This window comes from Nuphar pumila, chromosome 1, assembly GCF_984573655.1.
Source record: "Nuphar pumila chromosome 1, dmNupPumi1.hap1.1, whole genome shotgun sequence".
Taxonomy (NCBI): Eukaryota; Viridiplantae; Streptophyta; class Magnoliopsida; order Nymphaeales; family Nymphaeaceae; genus Nuphar; species Nuphar pumila.
The window spans coordinates 29,418,103-29,445,581 of record NC_143249.1 but is presented as its reverse complement, the minus strand read 5'-3'; the positions used below and the strand labels follow the sequence as shown (position 1 = coordinate 29,445,581).

Here is a 27,479-nt window from a genome sequence, read left to right as displayed (position 1 = left end):
AGAGGACAAGCCTATTTCTGAAAATTTCAGAAATAGAGCCTCTGTTCTGAAAAAATAACAAAGGCCTCAAAAGGTAATATCAAAACATTTTATAAACCCACTATGTAAAAAAAAAAACTAAACATTTTATGATTTTTTTCAGTTTCCTAGTTTTTTTTTTCTTTTTTATCTTTCCTCCTTTTTTTTATTTACCTACTCTCATAAAAGGAAAGAGCCTTAGGGTTTCCCCTTTTTACAAAAGGAGAAACCATAAAGAAGAGGTGGTGGGGTGGTCGTCTTCGTCGCCACCACGTTGTCGAGGCTCATCGCAAAGCCTCCATAGTTGCCAAGTTCTCTGGCATGAACAATGTTTGTCGTCCCTCATTACGAACCATCGTGCTCTGACCCACCAATCAGAATCTCTCTGCAACGATCCTTGCCATTCTCACCACCAATGCTGATCCAAACGATGTAGTCTGGTAGATCCCCGACTGCTGCCATCGCTTCCACGTCGTCTAACATTGGGTTTCTTGACCTCCTTGGGCACAACCACCATGAGGACTCCATCATCGCTCACATTTTTCTGGAAACCACCCGACGAAGGGGTGTATTCCATATGTTGGAATAGGTTGATCATCCTCTTTGATGTCGACGTCGAAGACCACAACAATCGGCAGTGGGCTACAATCCCCCACTGATCCCCTCTTTTTACAGTAGTGGAGTCAAGTTGACGGAGGCATCATCGCCGACCACATCCTATCCAGTGAGTTTCTACTGGCCATGGCTAGCCGATGTGGCCCCTTCCCATCGACGAGAGCCACTCCAGACTTGCAACAAGCTTGTGATGGAAGGGGCCACTGACCCTCCCTCTATATCATGCATATTTGCCACCCTCCCTCTATATCATGCATATTTGCCACCCTCCAACCCGAGACCCTTCTGTCGATGGGAAAATAGCTGGCGAGCCACCACTAGCCTCCCCTCGTCAATGACAGTCAGGTGCCTCCTTTGATGGATGTTGGTGGGCTCTAGCTCTGGAGTGCAAGCCTTGACTTCGGCACTATAATATTGTGTATTTTTACACTTAATAAATTTGAGATTTTCAAAAATTTGGCCAAGTATAGAAGAAAAATTAGTAAAATCTCAATTTTAGGGCGAAGCTTTGAGTCTGGGCTTGGCTCAGGTCTCATTGTCAAGGCCTAAACGAGCTACTTAAAACGTGGAAAAGATATTTATTTTCAACTTTTAAATTCAAGCAAAATTTGAGCAAAATTCAGGTTATTTTAGGATGAATTTCAGAAACAAAATTTGAGTTATATATTGTTGGATGTGTCTCAAAATTCTGAATGTAACGATATTTTATTTTCCTTGATTCAGATTACGTTTGGCCCGAAAATCACATTTTTAAAAAATAAGCAGTTTGTCGGTTCAGATCCAGATTTGGATCAGACCGGATCTGATGTATTTGATCCAAATTAATATGGATGTCGACTCTATCCAAGACCCATATCAATCTAGATTTGATCCAGCCCAAGACCCATTTGGATTTTAGGAGATGGATTTGGATTTTGGATCTGGATCCAAAGCCAAATCCATGCCCAATGATTTTTTCAACTTTAAATTCATTAGATAGCTTTAAATTGGAGTTAATTAATATTAAGAAGTCTCTTGGATTGATATAATAACTTTTGGAAGCTTTTGAATTTTTATTTATTATTTATTATTTATTATTTATTATTTATTATTTATTAATTAATTAATTTAATTCCAAATTTGTATTTTTGATATTTGTTTAGGACTCTTAGTAGAACCCTTAAACATATCTAGAAACATCTAAGAAGGTTTGAGAGACTTAGAGTCCAAATGAATTAAACTTTGAAAAAGTCAACTTGGACAATTTTGAAATTTTCGAAACTCTTAAGAGAGAAGAGAGCCCATATGGGGCTGCACTCTCTTCTCCAACCCATCTAGAAGGGGCTGGAGAAGGGCTCCCTTAGAGTTCTATAAATAGATAAAAAAAAAAAGAAAGAGAAAGAAAAGGAAAAGGGAGAAAGAAAGAGAGGGAAAGAGAGAAAAGGAGAGGAAGAAGAAAAAGACTTCTTTCTTCAATCATTCATCGTTTTCACCATTATTTATTTATGCTTTTTTTATCTACACGAAAGTTACGGGTATTTCTCTTAAATTGAATGAGAAAAAGAGCATAGATTTGTATTTCATGCAATATTTTAGCAAGAAACTTTGAAGAAAGAGTAAATCCGAATATTTACTCTAATTTGGGTTTAATGTTTCTCATTTTTTAAGTTTATTTTGGAAAAAGATATATATTGATGCTTATATTTGTGGATCCCTAAATAGGGACAGATTTGCCATGTTTGTAATATGCGCAAATCTGGCCCAAATTTATAAAATCTTGGTAACTTAATGCAAAAATCGGCATATGCATGTAGGTTTGAAAGGAAATATGTTCATACATGCATACCGGCATGTAAAATTATGTATAAGCATAATGGTTGGTTTATGAATTTGAGCATACTTGAATGTAACCTCATTTATGCATGTATATATGGATTATGGATTCATGAATCTGCATGAATGCTAAGGGCATGCATATGCATATGCCCAAGTATGCACACCTAAATGAAAGTTTACAAGGCATGATTGTGATTGGATCTATATATGCATACAATAATGAACCTGAGTAGGCATGCACACGTGCCATACAAATCTAATTTTTTTTCTAGCACATGTGAATGCTAATCCTTTTTTTTTTTAGCATACTTAATTTACCTTGTTATCGTTGAATTGACTGTCAGCGTAGCTGAGTTGTTTTCGGTCTGGCAAGATCACTCTCTGCCAAGCCCAGCCAGTCGGTTGGGCAAGGGTAGATATGGCAGCACTGCCAGGTACTGACAAACTCTACTTTTCCCAACTGAGTGGCTGGGCAGGTGTTTGCTTTTAGAAAAAAAAATATAGATAATTTTTTAAATAAAAAAAACTAAGGTTTAGTTTCAAAATAATTTTTTTTCTTGCTGGACTATTGGTCTGTCTGACCAGCCGACTGAGTTCGACTGGGTTGGAGCCAGGTCCCAGTCGGTCGACTGGGTGCAGATGATATTCCAATTTTTTTTATGTGACAAGCTAACCCTGTTAAAAAGGTCCAGATTCTTTTGTCCATGTTCGGATGTTATTCCATGTCCAAATTGTGCTTATAAATTTCAGATGTGGTACTTGACCAAATTCTTTTCATGTACATCCTTTATGTATATATGAATCTGGAACAAAATTTCAGCAAGCATGATAAATTCCAAAATTTTGCTATTGGAATTAGACTTGGTTTTATGCATGCACATGAGTAATAGTTTGCAATTGTTTAGACTCGTTATGTTATGCCTAATTGTTTTCTTGCGTGCGTGCATATATAAAATTGATATATTTTTTCATGTAACGATTGCATGAGTGTTCACATGTTTGATTATAATGATCCATGAATGAAAACATGCATTTTACATGAATATGTGTATTGAATGAAAGCATGCATGTAACATGAATGTGTGAACTTAAGCACGTGCATATGAATATTATTGTTTCATGCACATCTTTAATTTGGTATAAATGAATGTGCATTAAGAAACATTTAAAAAGGAATGCATTGTGGCATGGTATTTATGATTTTTGCATATGAATGTATCGATGATCAAAATGGATCATCATGGGTTGTGTGAGCCTTGAGCATGTGTTGCTCTTTGTTTTAGTTGTTCTATACATTGCAAAAATCAAATGTGATATTATTGTTTTAATTGTATTGTTCTATGTTGTTACGGGTTGTGATCCCATGAAGAGCTTCGCATGTTGATTTGTGAGCTTGTGTTATTAATTTTGCATGTTGAATTACAAATTAAATGAGATAAATTAATAACAAGATAAAATAAATTAAAGAATAGTGTAATCTATGTTTTCTTGATGTCCCTTCTATAGTATGAGAATCTTGGACATTTCGGTTTTGAATAATCGTGAGGATAATAAAACTCTGTGTGCGTTGTTGTTGTTGCCCTTGAACCTGATATTGAGGTTCTTCTTCTGACTACGGTTTTAGAGAGAATCAGCCACTTTGCCTGGGGATGGTATGTAGACACAACTATTGTTTTGGTATACCAAGAAAGTGGCATTATGGTTGTTAATTTCTATAGTGTCCCGACATTGGCTATTGATTTTCAATATTTCGATGGATGGTATTGATTCTATATATCGGTCGAGGGTTAAGTTTGAAACCTAGTAACAAAATACAATTTTTGTGTTAAGTTACCTTGGAAACCCTACTTGACTTCAATAACTTTTACTCATTCGGAGTATCCGTGGGCAACGGTAATTAAAAAGAACTTAAATTATGTGCATTTAATAAGGAAGTGCATATAAAAAAAAACTCTGATAAAAGATAATAATTTATTTATGCATTGCATTAAAATCATGCATATTCTTGCTATGCATTAGATCATGCATATTCACTTGTTCTCTTAATTGTGATCTATTGGCTAATGCATGATGTTTGTTTCTTAATGCATGTTAAATGTCTTTATTGCATAAATCGTGGTCTCTATTGTTTGTTAATTGTTCTCTTATGCTTAATAATTATTCTCTATTGCATGAATAGTTAATTGAGTTATGAATTTATCATAATTGTATTCCTCTAAAATATTGCATGAATTTTATGTGTTCTTTTTACTTATTTGTTTCATTAGAAGGATTCATATACAGAATTTTTTGGATTTTGATACCCTTACTTTTATGTTTTTTACAGTATCAAATGTCCAGTGAAGTGACTTACTTTAAGAGGAGCTACGAGGGGACTACACAACTACTTGGCAGATACCTTTGGATAGTGTGACTCTTCTTTTTGCTTTGTTTATGGTTTATTTTCTTATGTCTTAGACTTTATGCATTTCAATAAATAAAGTTGGTGCTTGATTTGGATTATGGGCATAAGATCTTTTGTGGTGGTGGTTGCATTTAAACTGTAAGGGCCCCGGGTTTCTAGGAATGTTTTCGCATTTATTTTAAAAAAAAATTATCACTTTTCATGGGTATGAGTTGGGGTCATTATAGGCTCTAACCCTACACACACCAGCATTAAACCTCTGTAGAAGCGGCTTTGTCGATCATCACTTTCGTTTTCGCCTATGGCCTCAAAGGCCAAACGCTGGATATCTTCAATCCTTCTCTTTCATCCTCATTAGTTCCCCATCTGGTCGTATTTCGGCTGACGATCGGAGTTGATGATGAACTGAAGATGGTGGCAGAGCACGTCGATGATGGCATTCACTACCATAAACTCGCCCTTGACCACGCGAGCCAGGCGTTAAAGGCTAGATTCCAGGAAGCTCCGACGAACTCCATCTTGTGGTGGTGGTGGTAGTCGCAGGGGGTTTTCTTCTGATTTTTTTTTTGCCACCTCACTGCACCACTGCAGCATCTAACTAGGCAGTGGCTTCTGGCAAGCCATAGGGGACCATTGATCGACGACAAGTGTCATTCGCAACACCTGATGTCCGCACCAAAGGATGCCTATAGAAAAAAGGTCCCCTTTTCATTTTTGTTTAACCTCCTATCAAGAACCACCTGATCGGTGGCTCTGCCGGCTCTGACTCTGATAGCTGGCAGACTTGCTGCAGGGGTCGCCTCCTTGCCTGTCCATGTCATTAGGGATCGTCAGAGATCGACGACCATCCGACTGAGGGGTTTTCTATTGCCCTTGATGCCGACAACAATGTTGGCTTCCGACAACTCCACCTTCCTCTACATCGATCGACATCGAGGATCTAAGCATACAGAACCTGCTCTGATACCATTGTAGGATTTAGGACTGTGGTGTGCGCAGTGAAGGCAAGTTCTAGGTGATAGAGGGGTATAGGGTTGAGATTAACAGCCTTCTTAGGGGAGATTTTTTGATACCTTTATCGAGCTCTCTATGTACCTACAGAGGTGGGATAGTTATCCTGCCTTAGGTAGTTGTTACCCAGCAATAACCATCTCATTGGATTATCAAACATGTTGGAAATCCAATATGATATGGGGCTCATCACTATCTTAGTGGTTCATAATTCAATGGCCCACTACGTAAGTAGGCCATTAGATTCCTGATTTACTAATCTGGATCTAAGACTTAGATCCAATACCTAGATTCATCTTTGACTTATGAGTTCCATGTGTGAGACACAATGGCCACATTAGATTTGTACTAGTATCCAACAAAGACAACCAATCTGTTCACATTCTTCACTTGTCTGATCAGCCTCCATGATCAATTACTTAGCTACTATTACTAGTCAAAATAACTTGAAAATGGTATAGGAAAATGCAATTTCTTTTAAAATGCATGCTTTTAATAGCCTTTATTATCGAGTAGGGATATTGCTGATGGAGTTGGGAGCCCTTAATATTTATTCAATTAAAATATTACATTCTCTCTCAAAAAAATTAAATATTACATTGAGCAAAGCCACATGATGGAACCATTTTGGTGGGTGTGTGTGTTTCTAGTACAAAACATCGTCCCTGTTATGCAATGCAAGGCCACAATCATTTTCATATAATTTCAAGCAACTTGATGTTTGTCTCGTCTCAAATTTTGAGTTAGGTAAATAAAGCATGAACATGTCAAGCTCGGCTCATATATTATATATTTATATATATTATATGTGTTTTATATATGTATTATATATTATATATATTACACATATATCATATATATTTTAGATATTATCAAGTATATATAATACATATATTTTATATATTATAAGGTTTTTAAAAATACTTAAAAAGGTTTCTTTTAGAAAATGAGCTAGATTGTGATAAGCTCGCAACAAGTTTGGGCTCGGCTCACCTAGTAATGAGTTCAAGAGCTGAACCCGAGCGAGAGTGCATCCTTAAAGAGCGAGCCCGGAGTCCTACATAAAAATCCATAGTTAAACTAACTTTGAATAACTCTTTATATTAACTTTATAAGTGATCATGCATATAATTCAGGGTTTATTAACATTTAAATATGCATGATTTTATGAAATAATGTTTCAAAAACCCAATTTTATGTTAGTTTTTGAGTAAATGTGCTAAAATGATTTAAAAATAGAAAATGCATGAAAAATAGTTTTATTTTTTACATTTTTATACATATTTTAGTTTTTGTTATAAGTAGTTTAGTTTTAGTTTGCAATTAAAATGAAATAAAAAAATAATATAGAAAAATATTTTTTCATTTTAAGTGTTTGTTTTGTTTAGAAAAGAAAAATTAGTAGAATAGTTTTTTTTTAGTTTCTTTATAAATAAGTTTTGATTTTTGAAAACTTTATAATAAACTAGTTTACATAGTTTTTGTTTTTTTTAATTGAAAAAAAAATATAAAATAACCAACCCGTTTACACGGTTTGGGTTTTTTGAAAAAAAAATGAGAAAATAATAAATAAATCGGCTAAACCGGTTTGAATTTTAAAAAAATAAATAAACAAACCGGCTTGAACCGGTTTGCATCTGTTACAAACCGGTTCAAACCGGTATGTTGTTTTTAAAACCCCAAAAGCAGAAAAAAATCGGGCGCCTCCTCTCATTCACGGCTGAAGCCGTCTTTCCCCTTTTCCCCATTATTCCCTCTCTTCTCTCTTCCCTCCACCATTGTCGGTGGCTACCTTTTTCCCTAATTTCTCCTTCTTCCTCTTCTTCTTTCCAGCCGGCGGCAGTGGTGGAAGCTTCTTATTCCGGCGATGGCAGTGGTGGTGGAGGTCGCCACAACACCTCTTCCCTCAGGTTCACGGTGAGTGCTGAGTATCCTTCTTCTTCTTCTTCTTTATTTCTTCTTCATCCGATTTCTTCTTTCTTCATCATCTCCGATTCATCTTCTTCTTCTTTTTCTTCCGATCTTCTTCATCCTCTGTATCTTCTTCTTCTTCTTCTTCTTCCTCCGATCTTCATCTTCTATTTCTTCTTCTTCACCAGCTTCTTCTTTATGATTCTAGCTGTTTCTGTAAAATGAAAATAAATAAAAAACTGTAAAACGAAAAGGAAAATAAATAGAATTTCCTGATTTCCTGTTTTTTTTACTGATTGTTCTTTCATTTTCTGTTTTTGTCTATAACATTTGATCAGTTAAATTCTTGTAATTTTTTAGTTTTGTCTGTTTTTCATTTCAGCAAATATCTTGTTTGTTTTCATTTAAAAAAAAAAATTAATTCATGTCTGTTAGTTAAATGTTTCTTGTGCATTCATTGATTTCCCTCTTTTGCAGTATTTGATGTCGTGTTTACTGTTTTCATAATTTTGTTTTTTTTTTTTAGTTTTGCATTCATCGGTTTGTATACGCTGCTAATTTCCTGTTTCATGTTCTATTATTCTAATGTTTCACATTCGTTGAGTTTTTGTTTCTGTCTATTTGATGTAGTTGTTGTTTTTCTTAATAGTTTTTCATGTTTACTCTCTTTCCTTTAATTGATTTTGTTGTTCTGTGTTCATTTTCTTGTTTTACATTTAATTTTCTGTAGGCATTTGCTTTGGATTTGTTTGCTTCTGAATTTTTATCTTTACTTGTCATTTTTCAGTTTTGTTTTTAGCTCAATTCCTATTTCTTCTATTTCCAATTCCCTGTTGTCCATTTTTTTATGCATTAAAATTCCTGTTTTCTTTAAATTCTTGGAGTTAATGTTGTTTTTCAAATTCTTGTTCTTTTATCACAGTTAATTCATGTTTCCTTTATTGATTTCTTGTTTTGTTTTCATAGTTAGTTTAATGTTTTGTTAGTTAATTGAGTTAGTTAGTTAGTTTTGATTTTAAATTTAGTTTGTAAAAGTGCTTAGTCATAATATTTTTAGCATTTAAATAAGTTGTTTAGTACAATTTCTATTTCGATCTGTGGTACTGCTCGTGTTTCTTTGAATTGTGCAGGATAGCACAGGACTGGAGCGGAAGCGATTACGTGACACGAAGTACGAAGAATAAAGCTTCTTTTTGCTTTTATTTTTAGAATTAGGAATTTTAATTGGGTTTGTAAATATTGCACTTTACGCCCTCTGCGAAGGGTATTCATTTGTTGTAATAGTTAGTTGTTTTTACTTTTCTGAACATTTTTACATTTCAATAATTCGGCAATAAAGAATAGTTTAGATTTGTGTACTTGAATACGAAATATTCCCGTTCCCTGAGTTCGACCCGGTCTCATCCACTAGTGAGAACCGGTTTTTATTATTTGATGTCTGGTTTTCACATGCTTTTCATATAAAAATCTTTTCAAAATTACAACGATTTAAAAGAAGACATCAAATTTTTGGCGCCGTTGCCGGGGAACGGCGTAATATTAGTATTCGCTTTATTGCCTAGTGTTTGTGTTGCATTTAGGTTTAGAACCACGTATGTGCATATCTTAGAGAAGAGCTTATTTTTCTGCACAGCCCACCTACTAGGACCCCCTTAGAGGTGACTGTGTACGATTGGTACCGTACACATAGATTTTATATTTCTCATGCATAATCTCTGTTATGTGTAATTGCGTGGTGTTTGTTTAGTTTTTGTTGTTTTTAGTTTACTCGCTTTGTGGTTTGCGTGGTTTGGCCGCTTAGTGCGTTAGTTAGGTAGAAAACCCAAAGTTAGGACGTGTGCTACACCGGTCTACTCCAAGGTGTATGCAATGGCTGACGATCATCATTTGATCCGTCCTTTGAGGGAGTACTTCATGCCAAATACGTATACTCCCACCTCCTGCATCACGAGACCTGATGTAGGAGCGAGCCATTTTGAGATTAAGGCCAGTGTGATTCAAATGTTACCATCGTTTTATGGCCTTAGCAATGAAGACCCATATCGTCATCTCGACGAATTCCTTGAGATTTGCTCGACTGTGCGAATCAATAACTTTGGAGATGATGCTATGAGGTTAACTTTGTTTCCGTTCTCTCTCAAAGATAAAGCCAAGCACTGGTTAAAATCTCTTGAGACAGTTCGTATTACTACTTGGGAAGGAATGCAAAAAGAATTTTTAAAAAAATATTTCCCAATTGGTAAGACGAACCAGTTTCGTAAAGCTATAACCAGTTTTTCTCAAATTGAGGGAGAACAATTTCACGAGTCTTGGGAGAGATTGAAAGATATTCCCCGTAAGTGTCCCCATCACCAGGTGCCTCGTTGGCAGTTGGTGCAGTATTTTTATGACGGGCTTACTGAAAAGCATCGTCAAATGGTTGATTCGTCTTGTGGGGGCACTTTTATGCTCAAAAGTGAGGACGAGGCGTGGTCTCTATTCGAGACCTTGAGTGAAAACATGATGCATCATAACTTGTCTTCACGGCTCGATAGGACTACATCTCTGTCTAGTGGTCCTAGGAAGGTTGGGATTTCTGAAGTTGGGTCCGAATTAGAATTGCGTACCAAGGTTGACCAATTGACTAGGAAGTTAGATCAATTCCTAGCCAATTCTTCGAGAAATCCAGTAGAAAGAGTGTGCGAGCTATGTGCTAGCCCTGCACACTGTGTTTCAGATTGTCCGGCAACACCATTATATCCTGAATTCGTTCAAGAGCAGGTGAATGCTGCCCAAGGTTTCGCTAAACCCATGCCCGATTCATTTTGGCGAAACCAGTCTATTTTTCCATCCCATCAGCCCTCCCAGACACAATATAGACCCAGTAACTCTTCACAAGGTTACTCGCATCCTATTTTTCCACAGGTTCATCCCCCAGCCCAACATGCTTATACTCAATCCCATCCTCATGAGCCTTCATTTAGTCAATCCTTCCAAGATAGGATATTATAAGTTTTGAGCTCTCATACGCAGTCAATAGCCAAGCTAGAGACTCAAATGGGACAATTGGTTGAGACTTTCAGTAGGCAAAGCGAAGGGAACCCATCTAGTCATTTTGTTGTCACATCCAAGGGAGAGAATTCCATGTCATTTGACTTGCAACCCACTGCTTCACATCATGAGCAAGTCAAATCTATTACACCCCTTCAGTATGGGAAGGCGTGTCACTCCACTCAGGAATCGACTCATGAACCTCATATCATTTCTACTGACGAGTCGATCTCCATGATACCTCAACAGAAGGGGCCTTACTCACAGCATACATTTTCATCATATAAAGCCTCATTTTCTCAGCCTTTAGGATCACCAATTTTTAGTAAGCAAGAGGTACAGATGCAGAAGGTGCTTGACCAAGTCAAGCCTGATCATATTCACCACTTGTCTGAAGTAGCATTCATTGATACTCGGTCGGTCCTAGACTCTCGATTCTTGACCAGTCTCTCAGATGAGACTAATCTCTGTTCTTCACGTCGAGAGAGTTATGATCATACAGTTAGAGGTAGACGGGATGAAAACACAGTGCGTAGTGTTACAGATGACACTCTTTTCTTTATAGAGCCCGGTTGAGTCTGACTTCATGTCCATTGATCTCATGGACGATGAAGGGTTTTTCCAGGGATCCGTCTGGCTGGGGACGTGAAACTTAGTGCTTTATGGGAGGCAACCCATATCTTGTATATTATTAGATTTGATTAGAATTTATAGATTTTATTTTGTTTTTACTTTTTCATGAGTTTTTCATGTTGTTTTTGTTTCATTCATGAGTTTTATGTTTTGTCATGTATACATTGCATTCATTACATTCATAGAACGTGCATTTTTAATTCATGTCAGGTCATTCTACTCTTTTCCCTCATTTATTTCTCTCATGTGCATTCACTTAGTTTCATTCAAGCATGGGGGAGTGCCACTGGGACAGTGTCATTCAAGCATGGGGGAGGGTGTAGAGTGCACACCTTGATATTTCTGTTTACGTTCTTGCACATGTTTACACATCTCTCATAAAAAGTAGATTTTTAAAGAAAGAGTTTGAACTTATATGAATGTTATTTCAAATCTGATGTTTTTAGAGGATTTTTAAGCCCCACGAAATTTTTTTTCTGACATAGATCTAAAAATTATGGTTGTTTATGCGGATTTCGAGGAAATGATGATAGATACATGTTAAAGTTTATTTTGAATCATAAATATGAATATGCACAGTTTTATTTTTGAAAAACTAAGCAAATGAACAAAAGCGTAAAAAAATGAGCTCAAAAGAAAAAAAATATAGCATGTGTTAGGTTGTTTGGATAATTTCACAATCCTTAGTAGATGGAACTTAGATGTAAGTTGAAACTTTTAATTCCATTTTCGAAAAGGAGAGTGAAAAACTTCATGATCCTAAGTAACTGAGAACAGATACAAGTTGAAATGTTTGACTCTCATGTTATAAGGGTGAATGAAGGAAGTCACTTTTATGTCTTAGTTGATATCTTTTGATATGTATTGAAAAAAAGTATAAAAGATATTGACATTGCACAAGGCATAAAAGCATACCACACGCAAGCTATATGAGAAAAATAAGTGCGCAAAAAGAAAAAGCGTGAAAAGAAAAAAAAAGAGATAAAAGAGCTTAAAAAGAAAGAAAAGTTCAATGCTTAGAAGTGTGATTGAGAAAACCTGTGCAGAAAACATATGAGTGAGGATAATTAAATAATAATATGTTTTTATTGGATTTTCTAAGAATAAAACATAAATAATTGTGATATTTTAGAAAAGTGAAAGAAATTCTTTTCTGTGGTGGTGCATAAAAGACTCTAATTATATTTTGATTTTGAAATAACAGGAAATATTTGTGAAAATAAAGTCTTTGATTATCTACTGATTGTGAGGATGTGTAATATTATGCATACATGACAGAGATGTTTGTGGGTAGCATCACTGCAAACCCTCACGAGACCTTACTCGTCCACTGAGGTAACCCAGGGGTTGAAAGGGCTTGTTGCATGAGCTAAATGCAACCGTGATTCCTACGAAAGTGAGTTAGGTGATAGTTTGATTTCTTGCATTTTTCTAGTTTGCTCGAGGACTAGCAAAACATAAGCATGGGGGTATTTGATCATGCATATATTTCAGGGTTTATTAACATTTAAATATGCATGATTTTATGAAATAATGTTTCAAAAACCCAATTTTATGTTAGTTTTTTAGTAAATGTGCTAAAATGATTTAAAAATAGAAAATGCATGAAAAATAGTTTTATTTTTTACATTTTTATACATATTTTAGTTTTTGTTATAAGTAGTTTAGTTTTAGTTTGCAATTAAAATGAAATAAAAAAATAATATAGAAAATTATTTTTTCATTTTAAGTGTTTGTTTTGTTTAGAAAAGAAAAATTAGTAGAATAGTTTTTTTTTAGTTTCTTTATAAATAAGTTTTGATTTTTGAAAACTTTATAATAAACTAGTTTACATAGTTTTTGTTTTTTTTAATTGAAAAAAAAAATATAAAATAACCAACCCGTTTACACGGTTTGGGTTTTTTGAAAAAAAATTAAGAAAATAATAAATAAACCGGCTGAACCGGTTTGAATTTTAAAAAAATAAATAAACAAACCGGCTTGAACCGGTTTGCATCTGTTACAAACCGGTTCAAACCGGTATGTTGTTTTTAAAACCCCAAAAGCAGAAAAAAATCGGGCGCCTCCTCTCATTCACGGCTGAAGCCGTCTTTCCCCTTTTCCCCATTATTCCCTCTCTTCTCTCTTCCCTCCACCATTGCCGGTGGCTACCTTTTTCCCTAATTTCTCCTTCTTCCTCTTCCTCTTCTTCTTTCCAGCCGGCGGCAGTGGTGGAAGCTTCTTATTCCGGCGATGGCAGTGGTGGTGGAGGTCGCCACAACACCTCTTCCCTCAGGTTCACGGTGAGTGCTGAGTATCCTTCTTCTCCTACTTCTTCTTCTTCTTTATTTCTTCTTCATCCGATTTCTTCTTTCTTCATCATCTCCGATTCATATTCTTCTTCTTTTCCTTCTGATCTTCTTCATCCTCTGTATCTTCTTCTTCTTCTTCTTCCTCCGATCTTCATCTTCTATTTCTTCTTCTTCAACAGCTTCTTCTTTATGATTCTAGCTGTTTCTGTAAAATGAAAATAAATAAAAAACTGTAAAACGAAAAGGAAAATAAATAGAATTTCCTGATTTCCTGTTTTTTTACTGATTGTTCTTTCATTTTCTGTTTTTGTCTATAACATTTGATCAGTTAAATTCTTGTAATTTTTTAGTTTTGTCTGTTTTTCATTTCAGCAAATATCTTGTTTGTTTTCATTTAAAAAAAAAAAAATTAATTCATGTCTGTTAGTTAAATGTTTCTTGTGCATTCATTGATTTCCCTCTTTTGCTGTATTTGATGTCGTGTTTACTGTTTTCATAATTTTGTTTTTTTTTTTAGTTTTGCATTCATCGGTTTGTATACGCTGCTAATTTCCTGTTTCATGTTCTATTATTCTAATGTTTCACATTCGTTGAGTTTTTGTTTCTGTCTATTTGATGTAGTTGTTTTTCTTAATAGTTTTTCATGTTTACTCTCTTTCCTTTAATTGATTTTATTGTTCTGTGTTCATTTGCTTGTTTTACATTTAATTTTCTGTAGGCATTTGCTTTGGATTTGTTTGCTTCTGAATTTTTATCTTTACTTGTCATTTTCCAGTTTTGTTTTTAGCTCAATTCCTATTTCTTCTATTTCCAATTCCCTGTTGTCCATTTTTTTATGCATTAAAATTCCTGTTTTCTTTAAATTCTTGGAGTTAATGTTGTTTTTCAAATTCTTGTTCTTTTATCACAGTTAATTCATGTTTCCTTTATTGATTTCTTGTTTTGTTTTCATAGTTAGTTTAATGTTTTGTTAGTTAATTGAGTTAGTTGTTAGTTAGTTTTGATTTTAAATTTAGTTTGTAAAAGTGCTTAGTCATAATATTTTTAGCATTTAAATAAGTTGTTTAGTACAATTTCTATTTCGATCTGTGGTACTGCTCGTGTTCCTTTGAATTGTGCAGGATAGCACAGGACTGGAGCGGAAGCGATTACGTGACACGAAGTACGAAGAATAAAGCTTCTTTTTGCTTTTATTTTTAGAATTAGGAATTTTAATTGGGTTTGTAAATATTGCACTTTACGCCCTCTGCGAAGGGTATTCATTTGTTGTAATAGTTAGTTGTTTTTACTTTTCTGAACATTTTTACATTTCAATAATTCGGCAATAAAGAATAGTTTAGATTTGTGTACTTGAATACGAAATATTCTCGTTCCCTGAGTTCGACCCGGTCTCATCCACTAGTGAGAACCGGTTTTTATTATTTGATGTCTGGTTTTCACATGCTTTTCATATAAAAATCTTTTCAAAATTACAACGATTTAAAAGAAGACATCAATAAGCAATGTCCAAATGAGTTAAATGCCTAAAACACCTTAAACAACACTATCAATTTTGAAATATATATAAACACACGCAAACAATACTAACATTTTTCACTTTCCTCAATGGCATGGATCCAAGCAAATTTTTTATTATGGAAAATCTGAACTTGATTCCATAAATGAAACAAGCCAAAATTTGTTTATGAGAATTTGCATGTATGCGCTTAATGAATGGAAAATTTATGTTTAGCCTGTTCAGTTTTCAAATATTTAAGATGACTCTTGCTTTTCACGAAATTGCTCAAATGATCACCCAAGTTATTTTTTGACAAGTCGTTAAAATAAAACTTTTAGCCTTTCTTTAAATGACTTTTGTAGCTATAGTTAACTTTGACAAAGGATGCAGGAACTCTTCACTGGAAAAATCTTTGTTGGTAACATTATATGTATAAAATCAAGACCTTCTTGATATGATATGTAACACTCCAAAATCTATAACCCAAACATATGAGAAAAATATTTTTCATTAATGCAAGGTCTTATTTATGGCATTGCTCTACTCGAACTAAACTCTAGGTAGCCCACATGAACGCAAACGTGAGTGTATATTAGCCCATTAAAACTCAGTTCAAGAAAGAGGCAACAAAGGATAAAAACCCTTTTTCAGGTAAATATTGAAAGCACAGTAAAAAATAATTATTTATTTTTTATTAAAAAATTTGAGCGAGTTACAGGTATGATAATTCAGCAAGAGACCTAGATCCAATTCTCGTATTGGACTTGAGTCCAGCTCCAACTCATGATTTGGTTCTAACTCGAGAATTCGATATCCAAATAGCAATTAAACAGTAACATCCATGAATTTAATAAAATTAATTAGGAAACATAATCAAATTAAATACAAGTTTAATTATTTCATAAATTGTCCCCAAAATGATCTAAGATCTAAGAATTTGGTCATTGGTACTCTCTGCAGCATTCCATCATCGCTCTAGCATCCTACTCATTAACTAAATATTGGTAAAGTAAGGGGTCAAACTACGATGAGTCTTAGTACAAAAAACCATAACTAACCATGCATATATGAAACTAGGTTGACATGTAATTAATCATCATCTATAATATTCATAATGTAATAATTAAATTATAAGGAAATCTTTCGAACATGCATAACCATTAATTTTATGCAACATACCACAGAATAAGAATAATTTCATGATTATTCATCTTAATTATTAGGACATATTTTCACACACATTTTCACATAATACATATGTTTATGTTTCAAGCTTTTGTTTATCTTTCTTACCATTCCTGGGGGCACACACAGGTTAAATCCTCAAGACAGAAGATACCATTCGGGTATTTATTATGCTATGTATTTTAATTCTTTGAGTGACTTACTAAATCAGCTTCATTGAGGCGGTCTGTGACCAAGAAAGAAAACCCTTCAGTGGTGGCAACAAATCAGATGCACCATAATACTTCTACTGAAGACATGAACCTACTACCTAAGACACATTGATAATTCTGGCCCCCTAACTCCGAGGACTCGGGAGTCAGTGAGACGTTGTTGCTCTCAAATAATACTTGGTTGTCCAATAGAGTTTCATACCGCCTACCCCCTTCAATGTAAGCCAACCTGAATGGATTATTAGGTTCTTTTTATTAAGTAGGTGATTGCATTCATCATATGTGTTGCATATTATTCATCACTCAATGACTCAAGGACCCAAGTACTCCTTCAGGGTAACTTTGCACATTGTCCTTCAGTCATAAGCATTATATTATTCATCATGGTAGTTACATAGTTTATTAGCTCAACAAGTTCATAACCCATTCAGTATTCTCAAGTACCTTCAAACCATTCGAGCATCTTGCTTGTGAACATGATAACCAACAATTTATGTGTATATGTGTTCATTTATAATTTTAGTGCACTTTCAACATCATATGGGTTCTCATCAACCCATTGCTCACACATAAGTGATTATATGTGCATGCATGATTTTCATGTCTTGCAACACAATATCATCACTTGCCACGCATACTAGTGTACCTATGGCACAACTTTAGTTTTTGAACCACAAATTCATTCATCGTATGCATGCATGTCTCTTCATGTCTTATAGAACATCATACATAAAAATATGAAACATATCAAAGTTGTTCTCAAAACATTAAATTGGTTTCTTGAACCATAAGTTCATACATGAGCATTCACTTATGCAAGCATACATATCTTTCTCATAGCACATAAAACATTACATAATTCATCATGATGTATTTAATAGCATCATATTGTATGTAATAAGCTAATGTTGCATGTCAAATCATTATATTGAATATCATCATTCATTCAAGCATGTAAATGCAATATGCAATCCATTAGCCTTATAACAGAAAATTATAGCATATGAGTTCAGATGTATCCACAACTGAATGCACAAACGTATAGCATCCACACATTGTGTGCTAACAAGTGGTGTGTTCATCTTGTTCAATTTTGGATTTCATTCATGTCTAACTGGTTCATTTTCTAAACCATGACATATATGTAAACAAGAGTTTCAAATTTGAAACTACATGAACAAAATTTATTAGTCAATGTAAATTCTGTCATGATCAATATACAATGAATTTAAATCTAGAATTGTTATTGTAGATGCATATATATGTTAATTATCTACAAGGAATATTGTAGATACATATATGTGTTAGTTATCTAAAAAATGCATTTTCAAAAAATATATACATATTCCATGTTTTTTATAAAGAAAATAACATAAACATGTATTTCTTGATTTTGATTCACATATCATATACATACATGTATATATCCAAACATGTTGTAATCATAGTGATCAAATTCATACTATGAATCAAATGCAAGATCCAATGTTTTACATGAGAAACCATATTTTTCTTAAAATCGGTTTTCTAAAAATTATTTTGGATTTATGAAAACCTCTAATGATATTCTTATCTATCAAAACTGAATTCAATTAAGACATAAACATGTTCAACATGCTAAAATACAGAATCATAAATCACTTCATGGATCTATATTTGGAATCACACAAAAATATATTCTTTTCTCAAAAATGGTTTTCTGAAAATGGATTTTAGTTTATTAAAACCTCTGTATCTTAAAATATATCAGATCTTAGGTGGATCTAGGATGATATACATATACCTATTTATATATTTGAGAATCATATTTCAGTATGCTCATGCTTCTTAACATCATACATACACCCATAGTTAGAATGCGCCTACTTTAAAACTGAAAACTAAAATTATAGAAAGCATATTTTCCTTGATGACTACATTTCTCCTCTTGGCTGCATCAATAATGAAGGAACAATTACACCATCACCAAGCCTCCAAGGGTCATGGAATAGGGAGAAGAAAAGAAAAGGGAGAGAGCTAATGGAAGAGAGGAAAATAATGAGAAATAAGAGAATAGGGGATGTGAATGGGATCTCTTTATAGACACCATACGGGATTTTCAATCCCAATAGGTAATTATCCTAAGTCTTTCCTATTTCCTAATTTCACTTTTATTAGAGTTCTAGCTAATTAGGCTTCTTACAAAATTAAAGAAACTTTTAAATATCTTGGCTAAGTTAGGCTTGTATAGGAAATAGAAAACTAATTGATATGTTGACTTTTATCATAGTTAAACTTAGATTAAGAAAATGTAGGTAGGAGGGGACGACCCACCTCCTTGGATCCTTCTTTTCAATCAGAGTCCATTCCAAAATGGACTCTCAACCACTTAGGAGGGGGCCACCTAAGGGGTGTTCCACCCTAGAGGTCTATATTACTAAAATTAATATCTTAGATCCACTAATTAGCTTACTTTTCAAATTAGAAAACTAACTAATTTATTTGACCTTAATTAGTGTAGAATCCTAGATCATTAGAAGTTAGGTAAGTAGTAGATTTTAGCCACGTAGGATGAGCCCATATATGGGGGCGTCCCACGCTTGGGATCCTACTTACTTGTTTCACTAAATTAAATTTCTTAATTAATTTTTAAATTGAATCCAAATCCAAATTAACTTCTAAATCAAATCTATATTCAATTTTAATTTAATTCTAAATCCAAACTCACATTTAATTCAAATCAAAATTCAATTAAATTTTAAATTAAAATTCACATTCAACTCAAATCCAAATTAAATTAATTTTCAATTTCAAATTCACATTCAATTCAAATCCAAATTAAATTAAATTTCAAATGCAAATTCATGTTGAATTAAGTCTAAATTAAATTTTAAATGAAATTCAAATTCAAATTAACTGTAAAACCTGTAAAATTTCAATGAAATATTAAATCAATAAAGGAGATTTTTTTTCCAATTTTTGAAGTTTAAATTTTGATAAATAGCAGTTGAAGAAAATGAATTTTTAAAATATTTATATACTCAAAAAAAATTAAAGGTTCAAGGAATTAACCTAAAATTGAACTTCATAATTGAAATTGTTGGATCTAGATCTCGAGTAAATCCAGAATCCATTATAGAAGTAGATTGGATCTGATCTAATTATATTGGATTTGGTGTTTGGATACTGGATACTGGATAATGGATATTAGACCTTAGAGGCATTCAAAATCTATCTAGATATGAATTGGAATTGTTTAATTGATCCAAATAGGATAGAATCCAATAGGATCCCAAAACCAAAAAGGAAACCCAAATCCAAAATTTTAATTGGAATTATGAAAAAAAATTAATATAATTTTATTTGTAGGGGATAAGGTGGCTCGACCTCTAGTGGGACCCATCTATCCAAGAGATGAAGGTCACCCCCTTCTCTCTCTCTTGGTGACATGTGTCACCTAATTCAAAAATATATATATACTTTAGGTAAGTGAGGGGCATCCTTCCTAAGTGGGCCCTCTTACTTAAACAACACAAAATCCACCTTAGGTGGACTTAACATGTATAAAAGCGAGAATAGAGGAAGGGTGGATCGACCTTCCCTCTACTCTCTATGAAAGAAATATAAAGTCAAAAATAAAATTAGGGATTGAGTAATTGCTTGGTTTGGTTTGAACCATATGGAAACAAGGGGACGCCCCTCTCATCTTTCCATGTGATGAGAGAGCTAGGCAAGGAAGGCAACTCACGCTAAGTCCTCTCACCCTTTTACCTTATCTTCCACTCTCTCTTTCTATATCTCTCAAGTCTCTCTCTATTTTTTCTCTCTTTCCTTTCATCTCTCTTGAGCTCTCTCTTTCTTTCTCAACTTTTTCTCTCTTTCCTTTCATCTCTCTTGCACAGTTTGAGTGAAGAACCCCTGTTAGAGGAGTTGTGTATGGTTTGGTGTCCAAAGAAAGGTGCACACTATGGGCTATCCATTTTTCTGTGGTTGTGATTTTTATTCTAACCGGGAGATAGGGTTCTTTGACCATTTCACGTAGATGATGGACAACATATAGGACTATGTTGGATGCACCTCATGCATGTGCTTGATCCACCTTGATTGGGTGAGCGAATCAAAACAATAATGTTTATACATGAGCTTTTATTAAAGAATAACAAGAAACATTTTTTTTTATTTTGAAATCTGGATAGTTAATGTTAAGCATGACTTGTTATCTTAGATTTTTAAGCTCCTGTGTTTGATTTAATCATTATTTTAGATGCATCGATTTTTATCAAATGTGATTTAAGAATTTGAATAGATTTATTGCATGGCTATTATGTTATGATGTTAAATGATACATGTTGATCAGTTATTTCGGAGATTAAGGGTTTCTCACGATTGATCTAACCATCTCTTTTATGGGTATTGACTTTTATCAAATGCGAGTGAGAAATTTGATTATTTTAGACATAAGACGCTATTGTGTTTGATTCAATTAATTCAGTTGTAAATGTCAAGATTAATTAACTGCGTTGATCATTCATAAAAAGAATATGTTTATTTCTTGTTCGAAACCCTGGGGAAGCATCCTTTGCCGCAAGGTCGAAGCTAGAAGTACTCCCCAGCAGCCATTGGTGACGGGGAAAGGTTTGCTGCAGCAGCCAGTACACCTGGTTTGACTGGACATTGGTCCAAATGAGGCACAACTTTGACTTGAGTCTGGATATGAGTTTACTCAGTTTCAATATGGATCTGGAGCTGCAAAATGAACCACATTGTTTGCAATAGGTTCAAGCTTGGCTCTAGCTTGGTTCATTTCATAAGCAACTGAGCTTGAGCCCTCGTTTAGTTCCATAGCTGGAACTTAGCCTCATCAAAGATTGATAAATCGAGTTTAGTTTTTTTTTTTAAATGAACAGGTTCATATTTAACACATTTAACACGTGTTGTCTAAAAAGACCACGTGTTCAATGTCGGCCTAGGGCGAAGGTGTTGACTCTTCGTCCCAAGTTTGACTTCCACTGGGTGTGCAGGTGCCTTTAACCGGTGGGCTCCCTAAAGGCTTGGGTCAGTGACCTCACAGGAGGGCAGGCGCATTAAGTGGCCCAGTTCTTGGCGAGGGTTCTTTGTCAAAAAAAAAAATGGGTCGAGTCTTTCTCCAATTTCAACCAGACCAAAAGTATTTCAAGCAGGTAATAGTCCATAAAAATAATGTTCAATTATAAACAGGTCAGATTATCATCGGATTTGGGCGGAACTAGGTCTGACCCAATCCGTTTTTATCTGCTTCACATGAAAACCAGTATACTTAACTAGTTGACCTGTTTTTACCGTTTCTATATATCCAATATTAGAAAAGGGTGAGATTATATCTGGATCAACCCTAACCCAATTTATATCTGACCCATTTGCAACCCTAGATGGAATCATCCTGCCTCTTTTCGTTTCCAAATATTAAAAAAAAAAAAATCGATCCTTCAGTACAAAAAAAAACTTACAGGTTGAACCAAGCTAAGGTGAGATCCTTCCAGCTTGACCTATAATCAGCTGAGCTCGAACAACCCAGGTTAGGTTCAAGCTCACAATTAGCCCGAGTTGAAGGAGTTGAGTTCAAGTGGGATTTGTTTATATAAAAAATACATTGTTTTCTGGTTAAAAAAATAAGGTTACAAAATAATGCATGTAAAATATATCTATATTATATTTATTGTTTACACAAGCCTAGCTAAGCCAAGTACCTACTGTTCATATTCAGCTTGCCAAGTTTACTTTACGAGTTTGAATGAAGCAGCCGAACATGAGCCAAGCCACGAGCGGCTTGGCTTGTTTCCCAGCCAGGTTACGTATAAGTTACTAGATCCGATAATATGAGTCGGATCAAGTTCAAAACCAGGTCAAAACTCCGACCCACCTATCCGAGAAACAAGAGGAAGCGAAAAAAATGAATTTACAACAACACACTCAACCCTAGACATATTTACAGAAGCCAGCCCAACCTTTTGAGAAATTAAGGTTTTCATTTTGGGCGCTTTCTTCTCCGTCGGGGAGCTTCCCGGGTTAGGGTTTTGCTCTGTAAATTGGGGTTTCTTCGGCTTCTTTCTTTTTCCCGGAATAAGTTGGGGATTTCTTGCGAGGTTGGTCGAGAAATCCACGGTTTCTGGAAAAAAACTGGGTTTTTTTTTTTCCGTTTCCGTGAACTCGGTTGCCTCTTTGCCTGAAGGTTTTCCTCTCCGGAATCTCTACCCAAACGTCGGAATTTTGCTTCCTGGAAAACTCTTAAGTACAGATATTCACGAGACTTGTTTCTGTTTGATAGAATTTTCTGGGGATTTTGGCATTTCCCTTTCCGTTCTTGTGAATTTTCTGTTCTCGGCAGCCATGGATCTGATACAAGATTACCAAGAATAAAACAGCGAGGGATCGAACCCGGAACGGCGACCGTATTCCGGATCGGTGCCGTCCTCGCCGGAATCTTCGCCGTTGAGATTGTCGTTACCCTCGAAGAGCTGCGCTCCTGGTGTAGACGACGCCGTGGTTGCTCTGTGAGTCGCCGATCCGAACCTCGCCCGCGATTTCGAGAAACCCATCGATCCCGTTCATCATGCGGTTTCCTTCAATCCGACCTTCGATCAACTCTGGGCGCCCATCTACGGCCCCTCGCATCCCTACGCCAAGGATGGAGTTGCAGAGGGGATGAGAAACCACAAATTAGGGTTCGTCGAGAACGCGGCGATCGAGCCGTTTCTCTTCGATGAGCAGTACAACACGTTCCACAAGTATGGCTATGCAGCAGACCCTTCGGGGTATGTGGGCAACAATTACATTGGTGATCTGGATGCATTGCAGAAGAACAGTGGGTTATGGGTTTACAACATCCCGAATTACGAGCAGAAGAAGAGGAGGAAGACGGAGTCGCAGAAGAACGGCGACGCGAAGGAAGATTTGGGTCCTGAGGCCGACAACCCGGAGACTCAGGAATGACTGTTGAAGAATCGGAAGAGCCTGTGGGCCGGGAAGAAAGAAGGAGTGCAGACGGTACTGACTGAGGAGCAGAAGAAATACGCGGAGAAGAAGGCGGCGGCGGAGAGGGAGAAGAGTGGGGTCACAGAATTCACTGAAAAGAGTAGCTTTCATGGGAAGTAAGAGAAGGATTATCAGGGGCGGTCTTGGATCCTTCCTCCCAAGGATGCAAAGGCCACGAATGGTCATTGCTACATCCCGAAGAGATGGGTGCACACTTGGAGTGGGCACACCAAGGGTGTCTCTGCTATCAGATTCTTCCCGAAACACGGTCACCTTCTTCTTTTAGCTGGTATGGATACCAAGGTGAAGATTTGGGACGTCTTCAACTCTGGTAAATGCATGAGAACTTACATGGGTCACGCGAAAGCTGTTCGCGATATCGCTTTCTCAAACGATGGCATGAAATTTCTGAGTGCTGGCTATGACAAGAACATCAAGTATTGGGATACTGAGACCGGAAAGGTGATCTCCACCTTCTCTACAGGTAAAATTCCGTATGTGGTTAAGCTCAATCCCGAAGAAGACAAGCAGAATGTGCTTCTTGCAGGAATGAGTGATAAAAAGATTGTTCAGTGAGATATGAATAGCGGAGAGATCACCCAAGAGTATGATCAGCACCTTGGAGCGGTTAACACGATTACATTTGTTGACAATAATAGAAGATTTGTTACTTCTAGTGATGACAAATCTCTTAGAGTATGGGAATTTGGAATTCCAGTTGTTATAAAGTATAACAGTGAGCCTCATATGCATTCAATGTCATCCATCTCACTTCATCCAAATGGGAACTGGCTTGCTGCTCAGAGCCTGGATAATCAGATTTGGATATATAGTACAAGAGAGCGGTTTCAACTGAACAAGAAGAAGAGATTTGATGGGAATATTGTTGCTGGGTATGCTTGTCAAGTGAATTTCTCACCTGACGGACGGTTTGTCATATCTGGGGATGGAGAAGGAAAATGCTGGTTTGGGGATTGGAAGAGTTGCAAGGTTTTCCGAACTCTGAAGTGTCAAGAGAGCGTTTGCAGTGGCTGTCAGTGGCATCCGTTGGAGCAAAGCAAAGTTGCTACTTGTGGTTGGGATTGAATGATCGAGTACTGGTATGATACTGTCATTTTATCTTCATTGTCAATTATTGCTATGAAATAACTTCTCTAAGGTAGGAGATTATTGTTTTTGGTATGGTAGTTACAAAGTAGAATATTTCTAAATTCCATCTATGTTTGCAATGCAAATTGTGAATTCCCTTTTATATTGTTCAGTGGGATATAAGTTCCATCTTGGGCGGATCTTTGTCTTGTGGAGTTGAGACATTTTTCTTCTTGACAATTGATGTTAAGAAATTGGTTGGATTCTTCCCCCAGTTTCTTCTCTGTAATTGCATTATTGATTTGATTGATGAGCTTGTATTTTTAGCTTCTTCCTTTCTTTTTTTGGTTTATATGAATTCTTTCCATCGCAAATTATAAGAAGGTGCTGGGGAGCTAATCATCAGTAACTATCCATTGAGTGACACTTCTAGCCATGATATCTTTACTATGGAAATGTGGAGATTATGGCTTTCATTTATCCCTTTTTGGGTAGTGAGACCATTAAATATTGCAAATAGGATTAGAAGGATCTCCGCTATAGTTGTCTAACTGAAAAGTTTTAATATCCAAGTGGAGAAAGCAGCACTCCATTGTAAAATGAATGTGATGGAAATGTTCTTAAGTAATTTGTGAAGAACGGAGCTTCTTAACTTCTCTTATCCCTTGGTAAAATGTTCCCAGTTTAGTATGTAGATGATACCTCCTTTATGCTAAACACATCATCATTTATAGTTTGGTCCTGTTGCCTTTTTTATTAGCGAGAATTGCAATCTTTTAGGATTTTGACTTGCACTGCATAATTTTGCATCACATCTTTAGTTAAAACTACCTTATGGTCCATGAATGTTTTCTCTTTACCTTTGTTGTGAAAACTCACATGCCATCTGTGAAAATATCTTCAAGAACATCAAGTCCAAAGATGACTTGATTAGCTCACAAGAAACACAAAGAGAATAGGTGCACAAGGGCACAAAGAAACACTCACAAAGGAGCACAAATGCACAAAGGCATAAAAAAAGTTATCTTTTATTGAGGGAGAAAACACTCCAAAAGCATACATTACAACGGGGAAACACCCCTTATTTATAGACTACAAAGGGACCCAAGGAGGGGCTCCCATATGATGTTGGAGCCCCTCCAACGGTCATATTTATGACCGTTGGAGGGGTCCAACGTCTATTATGTGGACCCCTCATTCAATAATAATAAAAAAAGAAAAAAGAGAGGAAAAAGAAAATACATATTCAAGTGAATATGCGAGTTACATGTGAAAAGACAGATTTACCCCTATAGGGTATTACAAAGAATATATATATATATATATATTAGATACAATTTAACACCATCTTAATGGCATTGGAGTTACATTTATACTTTGAGGATTGTATGTCTCGCTATGGCATCTTTGATGTATTTTTTTTCATGTTTCCCTCTCTACTTATTTGCATGCTTGAAAGTTCTGTTATTTCTAGATGTTGTGCTTCTTTGTTGATTATTAGTAACTTATTCTTTTCTGTGTATTCAGGGACTAATTTTAGGCTGGTGATTTAGCTCAAGGTCTTCGTCATCTTTTCTATTTTTCAGAGAAGGATATGCATGTGGTTATGTCTGATGATGAAAAGCTGGAACAAGTTGCTTCATGTGTAAGCAACCCTATATCTAGTATGTTTTCTTTGTTTGTTTTCAGCTTTCATTTCTTCTGTGAAGTATTATTTTGATATATCCTATTACAGTTGACTAATGAATGGTTACTCACAAATAAAAAATAGTAAATACTAAATGGTAGTTTGTTATAGTCGGGTAAGCTACTTATTAATTCTGAGTAAGTTGAATATTGAATTGTGAGCACAGTAATAGTTGTCATTTACTTATCAAGATATTTATGCTTTCCATGATTTCCACTTATTCCCTGTCGTCTTTATAAACTGATAACCGTGGATGGTTTTGTAATCAGTTTTAAGTGGCATCATCTTGATTTACAAGTTGTATTATTCTATCCTCCAGGATTGGAAACATGAATATCCAGATAAGTATATTTATGTACTCTATAATTTTGTCTTCGGCCATCTCAGCCACTCTTTGACCATCCTACATTGTGGAGATAAAATATTAAACTAGGCTACACATAGCTGCTCATTTTTTATACAAGTTGGGGGATAGCCCTTGTGGATTTGTACCAAGACCCTTTGGTTATGATAGAGTGACCTAACTGCCTGGCTATCTCATTTGAACCCTGATAATTTTCATCCTATCAGATCACTTCATTCTGAAATGGACTTAATTTGAGTGCTTTGCTTCTGGATTTGAACTCATACCTTCCAGGTTAGATCAGAGTGTATTACACTGTTGGTGCTGATTTGTGCTGATCGTTGGATCTTTGCAGTTATCTAGATTGAATAACTTGAATTGGAACTGCCTTTCAGTCAATTTGAAACTTCAAGTGGTATCATATACCATTGTTCCTGAACTTGATGAACAACTTGACACCAGGTCTTTGTTGTGATTTAGATCCCCTTAATCAAGCAACTTGTCGAGGAATTTTTTCAAGTCAATACTGCGCTGCTGCAGTTTATTGTGGGATCTGATCATATTACCTGTTAGAGCTCCAAGTCGGCCTCCTAATATCAGTGATTTTGGTGATGCTTGACTTTGAAGTTATGTCACATGGGTGTGGGTGCGGGGGTGCGGCAATATATATATATATATATATATATATATATATATATATATATATATATATATATATATATATATAACCCTGAGTGCGGTCAACGC

General features: G+C 35.4%; 1 pseudogene; it reads left to right on the top strand.

The window, feature by feature from the left end:
* The first annotated feature begins 22,667 nt into the window (after positions 1 to 22,667).
* On the top strand, positions 22,668 to 27,207 carry LOC149848536 (uncharacterized; annotated as a pseudogene).
* The last annotated feature ends 272 nt before the right edge of the window (positions 27,208 to 27,479 follow it).